This window comes from Ischnura elegans, chromosome 6 (genome assembly GCF_921293095.1).
Source record: "Ischnura elegans chromosome 6, ioIscEleg1.1, whole genome shotgun sequence".
In the NCBI taxonomy this organism is placed as follows: domain Eukaryota; kingdom Metazoa; phylum Arthropoda; class Insecta; order Odonata; family Coenagrionidae; genus Ischnura; species Ischnura elegans.
This window is the reverse complement of record NC_060251.1, coordinates 5,292,743-5,309,101: the sequence shown is the minus strand read 5'-3', so window position 1 is coordinate 5,309,101 and position 16,359 is coordinate 5,292,743. Positions and strand designations below refer to the sequence as shown.

The window sequence follows — 16,359 nt, the reverse complement described above, 5'->3', positions numbered from 1 at the left end:
AATAAAATAAAAGGCCTTATAAACCTTTAGTATGGTTTATTTAGATTATGAGCTCAAAAAAATTAGGTAGTGGTGTGTGTGTGCGTGCGTGTGTGTTGTGGCCATTTTTTGTGTTTTTCCCCTTCTTTTTTGATTGTGTTTTTGGGAGTGTCATGTATATTTTTGTATGTGCATACTAATCCTACCTCTTCACAGAATCAAGTCATCGCTGGATTTGAAGAAAAGAAGACAACGGTCGAAGAGGACCAATACAAGAAGACAATGCGGGTGTTAGCTTTGATTAGGGCTGTTTGGGCCAAAAAATGTGCGTAACTTAAGGCTAGGCGATTATATGCGTGCGTTATTTTTAGTCTTTTGAACCAAGGTTAAGTATGTACGCTAATCCATTGCAGCGTACAGGCATGGGTCTTTCACTTGGTTTAGGTGTAAAGATACCCCCTGTATGTTGTCGTGGAGTGTATGCGAAGCTTTGGGGGTTTTGAGTGCAAGGGCTTTTTTTATTTTTGTATGTGCCTACTAATCCTACCTCTCCCCAGGCTCAAGTCATCCCCGGATACGAAGAGCAGAAGTCAGAGGACAACGGTCGAAGAGGACGATTAGCATGCTTTTCCGATGCTTGGAAAACATGAGTTCATGGCGCCATCACGTCACAGTAAGATTTAATTCATTTTTCATTCACAGGAATGCGTATTGAGATCTCACTTTGAAAAACCTTATTAATTTAAAAAATCAATTGAGAAATCGAGAAATTTTTCAGTAAAAGTCATACGATTTTGAGCAAGCACTTTATTTCGTTTTTAATTTACATATTTCACTCCCAGTTAAATGTTAACGTTAATGAGAAAATGTTAAAGATGTATTTTCAGCAATTCAATTGCAATGATCAGTGAGTGAAGTTAATAATTATATTTACTCTTTAAACTTATTTAGTCTATTTTACGATTTATCATAAATATACCTACATCATCTTCTTGTTAATGGCTACCGTCTCTATGTTGCTTATTATTTTATATAACTCCCTCATTTATTTGTTTTTTAAGTGCTCTTTGGTAGGCCTTTTCGCGTTTGTAATTCTGCATTTATGTTAATTTAAGCATTTTTCTCTTCTTAGATGTTCGAGTTTGTGGGAATTCGAATTTGGGAGAAACACAAGTGCTGTAGATTATGAAGACTTCAGAACAGATTGGACCAATCACTTAAGAGGTAGGAATTAATTTAATATACTTCCTTGTCAACTCATGCGTTTTGATTCATCACATGAAAATTAAAAATATAACTTTTCATACGAATAAAGATTATAATGAAGTAAGCTACTTTTTAATAATTTATAACTTTGGCTAAGTGTAAATAATGGCCTTTTCTTACCTGCTTACTTGCTTCTTTACGTAATGAGTTTTTATATCAAAATTTACGAGCTAGTAATAGTAAACTTTTTTTCTAAGTGTCTTCCCCTTTCGTATTCCTTGTTGAAATTGCATTTTATTCGAAATTGGATCCTGAACGCATCTTTGTCATTGATATTTCCAAATAGGTACCTACTTGTTAATTAATGTAATCCCTCATTTAGATATTTCGATGATGTTCGTTCTTACTTCACATTAGACTTCTCAAATAAATTTTTATTCCTAGATCCTTAGCTATAAGTAATATTTAAAAATGTTTTATTTTAAATAAGTGTTTTGGCATTAATGTAATCGTGAGTGAATAATGTAAAAAAGGTTTATCTCCATTCATGCATGAATTCAATGATGCATTACTGCGCTCTTGCGTACATAAGTACTACATTACATCACAACGCAAGTTAATCACAGTGCATCCCTTTAAAGAAATCAATTAAATAAATTATACAGCAATTCGTTTTGCTATTAAGTACTACACTCGCTAATTCTTTTTACTTAAAATAAGAAGCAATTTATTTCAGTCACCTTCAAATGTATAAGTTCATGTATACTGGGGTTTTTATTTATTTTGCCTCTTCCGATTCAGACTAACCGTATCCTACATAAGTCAATCTTGATTCAAATTTAATTTTTAGTACATAGGGGAAAACCTCGTTACGGTTGTTAGTTGTATTGTTAGTACAAGTGATGATTCTCATTGCAACAGGTGACTCTGCATAATGCTGCGATGTCCAGGAGAAGAGGTGCAACGAAGTGTCTCTCAAGAGCCGAAGATTGAAGAATGAAGAAATTGAAGAAGCGAAAGGCCTGAAGTCGTGTTGTTTGGATTGTGAACTATTTTGGTGTGATTTTTTATTGCTGTGTGCTTTATTGTATTTATTTATTGTAATGTGTTGTTGTTTTTTTACAGCCTTGGGGGAATATAGGCAGGAGAGTAGGAAATTAGAATCTCAGGTCGTCGACATGCGCAACTACCAGGGAATTCGATACTACCGAATCCGTACTTAGGTGGCTTAGCTAGGGCAGGAACTTAAGTCCGTATTGTTTTCGACCTTAGGGATCGCTGCGTTGATGGGTACCCACTTCAGGTTATCATGGGGTGTATCGTAGGTGTGTGAATGTTGTTTGGTATGAGTGAGTGAGTGAGTTTGTATGATTGTAGTAGTAGTACTAATGGTAGTGTTAGTAGCAATACTGACACTAACTGTCCTTTCCTTTCACTAAAAATCCCTCCCCACCCTCCCTCCCCCTCAAAATCCAAACTGCTCCCTCTACGTGGGGAGGGGGATAAACAGAGGAAAGTCTAATTGTCCAATCAATTGTGTATTTTTATGTTCTTTATTTTAATAATTAAAAATTTGAACTGCTTAAATTGTGGCGTAAGACTTTCCTCTGGCTAAAGCAGTATGGTATCCTGGTGTAATTTCAAATTCGGTATTTGTGCTTTGTATTAATAGGTTTATAGTGATAAAATGTTATCTAATTTTTTGCCCGTGTAATTTTGTTTTGTTTATAATGTTTTATTTATTTTTTAATACTTTTCCTTGAAATATGTGTCATGATGACATTACTGATTTATTTTTCTGCACGTTTTTATTATCTTAGCTGATTTTATCATCGACTTTTTGGTGTTGATTTCTTATATTTTCTCATTACTATGATATGGTGAATAAAAATGACTGTCTATTTTAAGGAATTAAAATAATTTAAAATGCATTTACTGTCTTTATTTATTTTTATTGCTCTTTATGATGTTTTGATGTGTAATGGTATATTTTATAAATGTAAATGTTAAACGGTATTCCCATTAAAGCATTTTCTTTGTAAAATACATTTTTGTTCCGCCTTTTATGTTGGTGTTTGGTATTATATGTAATAAGCATGATTCAAATGTCTCTGTGCTTATGTAATATGGCAATACTTATTCCATTACCTTTGTATATATTGATCTTTTGTAAGTTTATGCAGAATTAGCTTGAATTATTAAAAATTTGAAGTATTGAGGTTTTTTCAATCCCTTTTTCGTTTGGTTTTTCTTTGATGTTTTTATTATACGTCCAGTCTGGGTTTCTGACCTGCCATCCAAGTATCATACGTATGACCAATTCTCAATTATTTTTCGAATGATGCAGCAATCAATTTTTAATGTAATCATGTGGACGGCTTTCGCAATTGTAATATCGGTATCGATATTGTAATATTATTTGTGTCGTGTGGGCCACATTTATATTTCATATATTTCATTCTCTTTATTCGAGATAGAAGTCTAGGTACCTTAGTGAAAATGACACATCTGCGATTCAAGGTCTTGAGAAAATGAAATAGCTACTTTTAAAAGCAAAGAAAACAACCGTTGCCCTATTGACGTCACAGAGGTGGTAGCCGCCGTCAAAGGCATGGCGAAAGTAGCTTGGCTGGTAAGATGTCCTAGTTTCCAAAATTGCTCTCGTCAATGGTACAGTAAACAAACCGTATTGTCAATTTCTTGATCTCTAGGGTCCATGCGTGCGGCAAATGTTTATGCTTGGTCCTCACTATCTGAGCAACCAGCATAATTTACCATAGTGTGTTTGGTTGCAAAAGTTATTTGCGAGGTCTCTTGATCACCCAGTTCACCACCAGCGGCCATACGGAGGTCATTTGTTATTGACGCATGAGGTGGAGTATCTGGACTAGCAAGGTGTCAACCCTAGCCACGGAAGTATTATGCGATTAATAGTGAAACTTCTTTTTCTTTGGCCCCCTAAAACACTTGATTTTCCAATGACTGTCGGTCGTGATCTAAGGACAATTGAATGACTATATGCTATGCACTTTTGTGCTGCGGTTTCATTTCACTTTTCTTACATGTTGAACTGCCTTCACTCGGGATTTGGTATTTTTCATAAAATGAATAGTAAAATAAAGGATCAGTTTCATAAATCAATAATCCTTTATCTGAAGGTCATAATTTAAGGTAAATGAATCGCAAAATTTCCCCGAATATTAGAAACAGGATCTTCTATTCGGCCTCTTAGGGTGCGGTCGTTGAACGCTTCCACTGCTTCGGATTGCCACAGACGAGCTCCCAAGCGGTTTGTTAATCGCTACGGAGCGCTATAGGTTAAGGTGTGACGTCACGGAAAACGTCACACACCCGTTTCCCGCCTCGCTCCAGACGCTCCCGTGAAAACTAGGGTCTGTGGAGGAGCGAGTCATTTTTTGGCGGAAATTCGAAGGGAATTCACTGAGGCATTGGAGAGTTTACTCACGTTGCAGTTGTTGGACGCTGAATGTGGACGCCTTATTTCTATTTATGTGACTACGAAATAACGGAGTAGGCGCACTTAGTAAATAGATGTAAATTTAATAGTGATTTAGATAAATATATAGCAGGCACTATCTCTCCGTAGACATTCTCGTATCTCCCCCAAATTGAACTCGAATGTCTCTGGAAGCAGCCTTTACATTCAAAAGGCAACAAAAAATTATTAAAAGGAACATGTACTATAAGAAAGGATTGTAAGAACATATATCGACATATCAACTCATGCCATAAATTAAAATCTGAAGAGAAATTGGATACAAATGGAATGGATTAATGTTTTATAATAGTCGTTAGCCATAATAAGTTAATATGTTTCAAGTGAGAAAACGGTAGAGTACCTACATTTTCCTTTACTAGGGTAATGAGTTTCAATTAAAATGGGTAGGCGAGGGTGGGTGTGAGAAATATGGTCCAAAGTTACTAGCTTAACTTTGTGGAACCTCGTTAATGGAAAATAAAATTCAATTAAATGATATTCGAGCGTATTTATTAATATTCAATGACCATAATCGCCTAAATTCGCATTTAAAACCATCTCTTCGATTTCATAATCCCAGTTTGCCCGCCCTCGTTCATTTCCGCCATTTTGACTTCGCTCCTGACCGGTCCGAAAAGAAATTCTCGTAGCGAACGTAGCGCCTGTGGAGCAGTGCTCCGCAGCACTTCCGTCTGTAGCGCCTGATAGCGAAAGTAGCGTTCATTGGACCGCACCCTAAATGTGTTGCCACCCACCGCGAATTTAAATGGGTTTACTGAAGTCGCCACTCGCGTCGCTGACAGACACATATATCCGAGTTTGACGGGGAAATAAGGAATAAGTAGGAGCGTCCACTGAAGTTTACATTTGTGATGATCTGATTTATCAATTTCATTACTCTTTGATGATCTGCCTCTGTATGGAAGTCTGTGGTAACTGCGTAAAATAGGCCTCGACATTTATTTCAACATCCTCGATTTATAAATGGTGCAACTGCAGACTGATTTTCTTTTTGAAAAAAGGCACTTAATTTCCATGCGTATTTCTATGGGGGCTATATATTTTTTTAATTTATCACCATTCCTCTTGTTATTAGTGCTTTATACTTTTGCTATATATATGCATGCTGGGTGGAATATACATACTCCTATAGTACTACGTCTATCTCCATATGACCCAAGACAAGAAGATGAGCATAGGATTCGATACGGATGTTTTTTATGTGCTCATGTATTCGCATTTTTATTTGAGGTATATTTAACTAAAAATCAACGTTTGACGGACTAAAGAAAATTAACTTAAATTTAATCTTCGAAAGCGCTTATTTTTCTATTTGAGAATAAACTAAAAATACAGGCGGAAATGTGAGGACTGCAAACAAAGCATATGTTTCGATAGAGAGGTTCTTAATTTCGCCTTTCAAAACCATATTAGCAGAGTCTGCCTGAATTAAGCTCTTAATTTGGTCGAAGAAAAAATATTGGTCGTATTCTCCCGTTATAATTTAATACATAGTCGTAATAATTTATTTCATTAAAATTCAGATTTTAACTAAAGAAACAGGATTTTGAGCTGATACCCTCAATGGTTAGCGTTCAACTTGGTAACACTGGAGATGAATTTTAAGCGATATAAGCAGATGGATTTTCTTTTGTTTTTATTGATAGGTCGGGGAGGCCGAGTGAACCACAATCTATATCCCCAACACAATTCAGTCTAGCTTTATAGGTAGGTCGCAAGGAAAACAGGGCTGAAACATCTCTTCATATGCCACACACGCGATCTCATAGGTGTGATTGGCTCTGGGCACACCCGACCTCTCTTTTTCACATATTTTAACATTCAAAGGTCAACTACAACTCGCAGCAAAGACTAGCAAAATATGTTTAAGTGTAATTATCTACTTCGTACCTGGGGTCTTATTCACAAAGGCCTCGATTTTGTCGAAACCTCGACAATGTCGACGCAGTGACGTAATAGGAGTGCAACTGCAGCTGGCATATTAAGAAGTTCATAGTTCAATTGCTGACGTGCGTACGACGGTGCACCGTCGTGCGTACACGATCATGATCACGGTCTCTAATCATATAGTTAAGAAGGCAAAATAGGTATAATGATACGTGTAGTTGTATAATTTTATAATATGATTATTACAAAAACCGAACTTTCATGCGGTTGTTTCGTGAGCTATCACCTGTTAACTACCCTTCTAGTTATTATCTGAGAAGAATCTTGATTTAATATTCGCCAACACGAATCTCAGTCACCATAGAAAAATATTTTTATAGCGGATTTCAAAACCTCTAATTTTGGAGTTAGGGAAAACTCGTGAATTACCGGTAGCTGATTTTGTGTTGTGTATATGTTAGTGTTGATTTTGTGATTATTATTACGGGTGGCTTTCTTCATTCTGTTATATCTTAGCAGTGTTTTCTGCTGTAGGTGATCAATGTAGTTATGCTGGAAAAGAGGAAAATCTCTGTTGTGTAAATCAGAAAATGATCCACTTAATTGAGGCTTATTTTTTTCCTATACGCATGCTCGCCAACATCGGAGCAACTTACCGTTGAAGAGATAAATGAGTGTGTATGTATTTAACAGTACGAGGTGATTCTCTTCGAACTTCATCATAAATAGTGTAACAATAGTTATACGTATGTATGGGTAGTATGATGTTACAATTTTTACTTATTGTGTACGTAATATTGGCTCATGACATGGTGAAGCCTTTCTTATCATAGGCTTCATAGGCACCATCTTGTGATACCACGTGGACTATAAATTACTGTTTTCATTGTGTATCAATTTCCTGGGGCTCTATCCTCTATCCTCTAACTCTAACCTCCCTTCTGGTAGCTTCGAACTAACTGCCAGAACTTGCTACCAACAGTATTCCATAACTGGGAGTAACGACCTCACACCGAAAATTTCTGGTAGCTTTCTCAAACCGGATATGGGGTATGAGAAATATTTCGTGCGAACTCAGTTTTTACTTTTAGAACCAATGAAATCGCTCGTTTCATTGTATTACCTGCGAAAAATTATAATGTAGTCGTTCTCGGCTGACCTTTTCTTCCGGTTGAAATTAACATAGTTCGTTTTAAATTGCAAAATGCTGAGTAATTTTAGCTTTCATTATTGTAGATATATGTAGAAATAATTATATTAGTCCATGCGGTATATACATCAATTCCATAGTTGCGTTCGATGTAGCAGTTTATGTCACGAATGTTAATCATAACCACTAGGTCTTGTAAACATAGTGAAGAGAAAATGAAAGTAAACTACAAACACATAAAACCAATGACATTGTCGTTCTAATTCCCGAGAACGTTTCACTCATCGCTCCCTATGCTTCTACATGTTTGATACAAAATTTTGATGACAAACTGTTTCTGAGCAGAGATTGTTCCTTATGGCGCGTGTATATGAGAATTAGTATTATTTCGGGAATATCTTCAACAAAATTAATGGGAAAATGGAGAAAATTATTTTTGAGAATTACGTCATTTCGCTCAGATTGGCTTAAGCAATCATTTTAGGCTCACGATATGCTTCCAACGATATTTCCACAAAATTCTACAGTCGTGCCATTCTCACGACGGTTAAATTAATATTTAAATGGTTTCATGAATCAGTATTATATGCCAACAGCCAACCTTGCACTATTGCAAGCCAAGGCGATTCATTATAACTTGACCAACATAATGATAAACCAACCTACGCTGTTCCTTCTCTCAATATTAAAGTCATTTACTACTATTTTTTTATTGACTTCCTCCGTGGACTTAGGGAATTTCCATGGCTACACTTTTTCAAAATTCAAAACAAAAACACAGCCTTAACTACCGGCACTGGAATTAAATGCGTATATAAGGCCAAAGAGACTCAAATAGAAGCAGGATGAGATCATGAACACATTCATTCATGGGGGGAGCAAGACATTTGTTATCATCTATCATGAAACACCTAACGTTGCATTATAACTAGTGATGAGTCGGTTCAATTCTTCGATTCCTCAATTCTGGGCCAAGAACCGGAATCGAAAATGAGTACTTGCTTAGGTGAAATATCGATTCCTATTCCAGGAGTACTTCAAACCACAAATTTATACGACCGCGTTTCGAATAGTCATTTCAATTTTCGCGCCTCGTAATCGTAATAGCAAAATACACGACCATGCACACGACAGTGGAACCCCGATCTATCGTTCCCGTATTCATCGTTCGCCGTTCCTGGTCCCAAATAAAGTTCCATGCAGACAATGTAATTTTTTCCCGCATCCATCTTTCCCCGAAGTATCGTTTAACAAGTTACAATCGTATATCAAGTTACACGAGAACAATAGAAACGTGTTTCACGCCCCCCCCCTTTCTTGCCCGCTGAACTTTTTCAGCCTACCTGCTTCAAAGTTCCCAGTTTCTGGAGGTGAACTGCTACATGAATCACGTATTAGCCCAAAAGGTGTCTAACATTGAATTTCAGCAATTGCTATTATACTTTTAAGTATTAGATTGAAATTTTAGTAATTTGCACGTATTTTCAAAATGAACGAGACCAAACATGACGTATTTCTAACGTTTTTTTTAAGCATTTTAAGCAAGGAAATATTTGAAAAAATACGATGGTGATATCTGGCGAAACTTGTTTCTATCCTCGTAGCTAAGCTTCTCGGCAGTTAATGTGGTATTTTTCCGAAAACGGGATATCAGGTTATCAATTTACGAGGAATACTCTAACTCTCACTTGTCAGAGTTACGGACGAAAGGATATCTTCTCAGGATATTTTGATTCTCCCTACTAACAATTCGAACTCATCTGCTCATCTGGTGCTACGCTAATTAGAAAAGAATGGGCAAGATGCCTTATCTTTAGGACAAAAAATTTCATGGCGCAGTCATATGGTCATGTTTCGCCCTCTGCAGTATGCTCTGTGTACGCTGTAACCGATAGCAACACTTCAGAACTTCACATCGTACGAGTGGTTCCGTACTCTCCAGGGTGGGTTGACCTCAAACTAGGGAGTATTTTCCGTGTGAGTTTAATAAAATCAGGTTTCGTTTTTATTATTTTCATTTTTATCCGTCTTCGGACCTAGGCCCTTCCGAAGAAACATGCAAAAACTTTAAAAGATGGACTGAAAATAATTGAAGATGAAGAAAAGAATCCTGGATAGAAGCGCGTGAATATTGCAGAACGCCTTGGGTTTTCCTTTAGCACATGACGGTATCTCTCGACCAATCACTACGCCGGCGAAAGCGGTTGATTTAGGCATAACATGCACATTGCTCTCCTGAATACGTGTCTTGGAATTCGTGTTTGATGGATAAGAAGTTTTGCATCTGACAGAAATCTATAATAACAGTGTCAGTAGCGTAGCCAGGAATTTTGTTCGGGGGGTCCAAAACCAGCGGGGACGGTTTTTGAAAAACAGGGCACTAAGTAATGGGTTTTCCACTAATTTTAACACTTTTCATAATCGAAAAAATTTCATTTCTCAAAGAAATATTTTGTAAATTGTAAATTCATGTGTTTACAACATTTTGTTTTCTTTAATTGTGATTTACATTTCGGGGAAGGGGGGTCCGGACCCCTGGTCCCCCTCCTGGCTACGTCACTGAGCAGTGTGAATACCGACTGCAGAGCAAACCTTTATTTAGTGAGGTTGCGTATTCCTTTATGATATTTGAAAGCGATACTAGTTGAATCAACAACATGACCTAAGTGTCTCGATAAAGTACTAGTATTCCTATAATCAGCTAAAATCTTGTTTGAATCCTTTAACGAATATCATAATTACATTAAAAAATGCTGTGTTTCCTGGGACATAGGCAACCTAGCAAACATTCCCGCATTGATCGTTTTCCCGCATTCGTCCATCCCTCTGAAAAATGATAGATCGAGGTTCCACTGTGTAGATTCTAAGTGGCACACCACTTCCGGAGGAGAAAATGCAGACCAGGGAGCCTGTGACAGGTAAATAGCCAATGATACATTTGGAAAAGTACCCAAAGTCACCTTAGCAAAAACTGTTGAAGCTGAAGTGGAAGCTTATTTATCAGAGATGAATGCACCACCAAATTCCTTCCCTATGAAATACTGGAAGACCTGAATCTCCTACCCAAGGCTGAAAGTAGCAGCGAAAAAGTTTCTTGCCATACATTATATTATAATTACATGGTGATGATATGAACGATGCTTTTGTCTACTGATTCCTTCTCAGAGTAATAATTTTTTAAGTGGTTGTCTTATTGCCTGTAATTAAGTGATATTTTCTTGGAGCCTATGGCGTCAGAATCAATGGAATCGGTATTGGTAGAATCGGAATCGAAATGTCAGAATCGGGATCGGAATCGTTAAAATTTTGGAATTGACCCATCACTAATTATAACACAATCATATCCATCTCTCCAACGGTCTGCATTTATGTAACACTTAAGTCTCTTAACCTAATCACTTCACAATAAAGATCGTTCCTGAAAATGCACAGGAAGGTTAACCATAAATATATAGACACTTGAGGTCTTGTCGCTTCGAGATACTTTGCATAGTATACACCTTGCGTAGGACAAACGAACTGATATAGGTAACATGCTCATCATTTATTCCCAATAAATCATTATTATTACTATGAAAAAAGGACTTAACCCACCCGCACGCAGAAATCATAAAATCTATCCGAACCACCAACAACAACAAACAGTTGATTTTCTGAATGAGATTTCCAAAGCGTATTAAATGCATCCAAGATTTGCATAAAAATTTTTAATGTAAATAGACCCATTACTTATATTTGCAACACAATATTCCATTGAAAACAGAAAAATTTATAAAATCTCCTCTTCCTCATTGGTTGTGAAAACTGTATTAGAAAGTTTATTAGAAAGTAGACACAGAGTCGGAGCTTCCAAAAAATATTAAGATTATTCTTAGTATTTCAAAGATTGGCAAAACTGCTGTTTAATTTCTGATGCAAATATATTTTTCAGTTTAAGCAAATCAATTTTCTTTAATGAAGTAGGTACATACTTTTCAATCTCCACTTTCATGGCCAAGGGCCATTTCAAAAGTCAGCTGGCAGTGACAGTAACTTTGTGTTGAGCAAGGCTTCATTGAGTCGCTTTCTGGATGAATTGACTGAAGCTATGAACTCCCTCAATGTGATTTCCAATTGGTTACCTTTCCTATTGATCCCTTTGTGAAAAAACTATTTAAAAAAAACTGTTGAAAATTTCAACAGTTAATTGGGACCACTGCTGAATCCAACAGTAAGCGTAGAAAATCCAACAATAACTGATGAAACCCAACAGTAACTTCTGAAGTCCAACAGTAATTGTTTAAATCCAACATTAACTATTAAAATCCAACTGTTTTTTCACAAAGCATAGCAAAGGAATGAAGGGAGATGATTCGAGAGTTATTTCAAATACTTGAATTTTGTATGTGAATAGTTGATCTTATAAAAATTATTTAATAAACAAATTTACCAGTACCATTGTGCCAGTATAAAGTCATATGAGTACATATTTTCAAAGTGTAAGGAGGAGGAAACTGCTGTTAAAGCATGCTTAAATAATTTATATGCAGTAGAGTAATATAGTCTCATAAATCTTACCTATTGCAATTCATGCATTCGAAATTATGTTAGCCTTCCCCTATCTGAATTTGAAAAAAGAAAGAACACCATGATGATTTTGTGTAGTACTCTTGTCCTATAGGAATTACAGAGGAACTAGATTCACTGGAGTAGTTGGCTTTGTTGATGGAACTCATATTTCCATTAGGGCTCCTTCTACATACCCACACTTATATGTAAATAGAAGGGGATACCATTCAATAAATACCCTAATTGGAAACATATTTAGTTTATCTTTATATACCCAGATCATTACTGGATTTATTCATTAGGTAGGTAGATAATATTTTTTACCATCTTGAATAAAATGAGTGTTCACCTTTCCATAAATATGTGATAGTGACCTTGTGCTGCTAAATTGTGTCTCAAGATTCCCTTGAAGCTCTCATGATTCATATTTCTGGGGCCATAGTGAAGCTCACAATGAAATGAGAAGGGTATTGAAGAGCAGTGTTAGATCAATACATATAATTGAGTAAGTCTTGATAGTAAATGAGTACCTATTTCAGCCAATTCTTACATAAAAAATAATAGAATGCTTTAGTTCTAACAGTACTATGAACAGACAACTATTACATTGCTGATTTTAGTACAGCCTTTTGTGAAGGATGAAGTTAATTTTGTTATAATTTCAATGCATATATATATATGTCTATAACTCCAACCGTATTATCTGGTATACTTTATTATGTAGATGACTCAGGATACCCTCACTTGGCCTGGTTGCTAACCCTTATAATAAATGCTAATGCGGCAATGTATACACTGCAAGGTTCGATCCACAGTTGAGAGTTTTGTCAGAGTAATTCAAAATCACATTAAATATCTTTTAAAGCACCATCTTTGGAATGCTCTACGCTAAGGCTGGTGGAATAACAACAGTATGTTGCATGCTTCATAACATGTGTGTGAGAGGAAGTGCACCTCTCTCTTAGTGTATACAGGAAGATGATGAACCCCTCCCCTTCTCCTAACCCCCCTATTATCCAAGGAAGAGTGTTAATTCATGAGGCACAATGGATGAGAGAGGGAATAATGTTACGAATTATTAGTTAGACCATGCTTAAGAATATTTTATGAGGGATATTTATTAATTGTTCATGCATTGCATTTGCATATATACTTTTGGAAATAGACACACATAAGAAAATAATAAAATTAATATAAAGTTTATTCAGTGAAATATTGAGCCTTATGTCTCTATAGCCATTGAAATATACCATTATGTTATAAGGAAAACTTGCTATAGGTTTTAAAGAAACACTTTTGAGAAATGCATGTGATTTACAGGTATGCTAATGAGGTCATAAAACTAACAAAATTTTCATGCCAAGGTAAGTTGTTATCATTATTATTAGGTCATTAAGAGAATATCTTTTTCATAAAATGGGATTGTTATTGTTACCAACTCAACATTTACATATAGAATATTTTTATTGAAGCTAATGATCACGGGTGCCAACTTAGAAAAAATATTGGGGAGGCCCAAGCCAGGGATCTTGCCCTGGGAAATTTTATAAGTATTGAGTTTTAAGTTGTTTGGGCCTTTTAGAAGAGTCATATGATCATCATTAGAACCCTGATAACTTTAATCTCAATATCTGGACACTCCGGGGAAAATCGACAAACCTGACACATTTTTTTCTCACACCCATAACGAATTTTTGAGGGGTCTCAGGCCCTCACAGGTCCCATGGAGTTGGCACCACTGCTAATGATATATTTACATATGAATTCATATTAGCCATTCTCTGGCAATGTTGGGGAAAAAATTTATAATTTAGTCTTACATGATTAAAAATATGAATGTAAATTTCCATGTTATGCTACATTGAAACCTTCTCCCAGCATAATACTTAACCTTCGAATGCTTTTAAATAGTGATTTCAATGGGAACAAAATGTGTTGGAGGGATTTAATTTAATCTTTCATTAAATTGGATACATAAAATGCAATATTGAATTAAAATCCCACACTTGTCTCTGGCATCCAATACTACTTGGAAGGCCATTATAATATATTCTGATATTTCTTTCATAGTCTCCGCCAAACTAGTTAAGGCTATAACCTTTGCCTTGCTGTGGTATGCCCTTTCCTTTGATGCCATACCCATTATAATTGGATAATCATCTTCAAAAATAAAAGCCTTGTTCTATAATAATCTGAAGTCTTTCATTTAATTATTGCTCCCCAGTTCCTTAAAAAATTGTTATAACATCATGGACTGTTTTCTAATATCTCAATATATCTAACATGACAATATTTCTATTGCAACATCAGCTGAGAGGTTAGGGATATTTTTTTGGCCCCCTATGTACCTACTATATCTGTAATTAGTATTCCTTACTAGTTCTAGATAGCAGCTTCCTTTCTCTGACCTTTGATAAGACACTTGGAGGCAGCTGAGCAGCGAGGGGGTATTTGGGGGGTTAAACCCCACCCCTAGAGCCCAAAGAAATTTTTAAGTGTATTCCATTTTACTTGACTGAATTGATATTACTAATGGAATGGTGTGAGGATTAAGAAAATTTCCCTCAGAAAACAGTAAAATTAAACCATTTAGAATCATTTATCTTTATATTCCGCAATTTATTAATCTCGCAATTACCGCTTACCCTGGTGGGTATTCCATACCCCCACACACTCCGTTAGTAGTTGCACCTAAACCCCCCCAGCCTTAATTCCTACCTGGGCCCCTGCATGCAGGATTTGGGTATGGAAGGGCTGCAGGGGAAATGCTCCCTTCTGCTGGAAACGTTTTTAAAGTTGAAGCCAATGGTTACATTTCAATGTGGTTGGTAATTGTATTTTCAATGGATGATACACTTATATAATTACTTTGGATGAATTCAAAATTTACTGGGATTTGGAATGGAAGTTGATGGGATTCAAATGATGAAGGGAATGTGATGCTTAGTGAATGCTATGATTAGAGTTTTTTCTGGTGATGATGGAGGGAGAAGGTTATTCAGATGCTGGGACAGAATGTGATTCTAGGTTTTTGAAATGCTGAGGGAAAGTAATATATTTTGTTAGACACCGAACCATGGCAATGCAATACTTGAGCTATCATTCAGAAATCTTGGATGCTCATGTCTTTCATAGTCTGTTGACTAAAAATATTATTATTTAAATACTTTATACTATTTATAAATTAGGTACTTCATACTAATTACCACAAATATTTTAAAGGAGTTAATTGTCACTGCCACCGGGTGCTCCCACATGGTGTATCTCCCTCTGCTTATGCTAGATTTATGATGCTAGATAGTCACAAGCTTGAATTTCGCCCACCTTCTGAATTCATCGAGTCCTCGATTTTCGCTTTGTGAATATCACGGAATGCGATTTCCTAATCCTCGACATTGTCGCCTCGACGGCTTATCATTGTCGAGGCTACATATATTTTGACCATGTTGCACCTTAACCTTTCAATCTAATTGCTAATCCGTTTTGGAAAGCGCTGCAGACTGCCTGGAGGCGAAAACTATTTCTTCTGTCGAATGATTTTGTTGTAGGGAAAAATAATTTCAATCTGCAGGAATATTTCTCGGGTTTCCCACCGGGTGTCGTATCGGGTTGTAGTTCCCAACGTTTCCATGACTAAGTCCGTCATCGTCATCAGGGGGTAAACCCCATTAACCCCTGATGACGATGACGGACTTAGTCATGGAAACGTTGGGAACTACAACCCGATACGACACCCGGTGGGAAACCCGAGAAATATTCCTGCAGAGCATACGCCGGGAAAAACTCAGATTCTACATAATTTCAATCGTCTGCATATATATTTATCGAAATTTAAATAGGGCAGTTTCCTTAATCAAAGAAAACGAAATGCTTTGATTGCTATTCGTTACTCACCATTAGGGTTTTCATAACATACAAATTATTTGGTTTTAGAAATCCCAGTTTAAACAAATGGCATTGGTCAATTTTAACCGCATTTGAAAAAGGCCAGATTGGCGCCCATGTGATTCCACTCCACGTGACGGACTTTTCCAACATTCCGACTTAGCAGTCGCGCATTCGCGCGGTT

At 36.4% G+C, this 16,359-nt stretch overlaps 1 long non-coding RNA gene across 1 annotated transcript; it reads left to right on the top strand.

Moving 5' to 3' along the window:
• Nucleotides 1–453: 453 nt before the first annotated feature.
• LOC124160126 lies at nucleotides 454–2,523 on the top strand. Its single transcript, XR_006865084.1, has 3 exons — nucleotides 454–652; nucleotides 1,112–1,203; nucleotides 2,107–2,523. It is a non-coding gene; the product is annotated as an uncharacterized LOC124160126 (long non-coding RNA).
• Nucleotides 2,524–16,359: the final 13,836 nt, after the last annotated feature.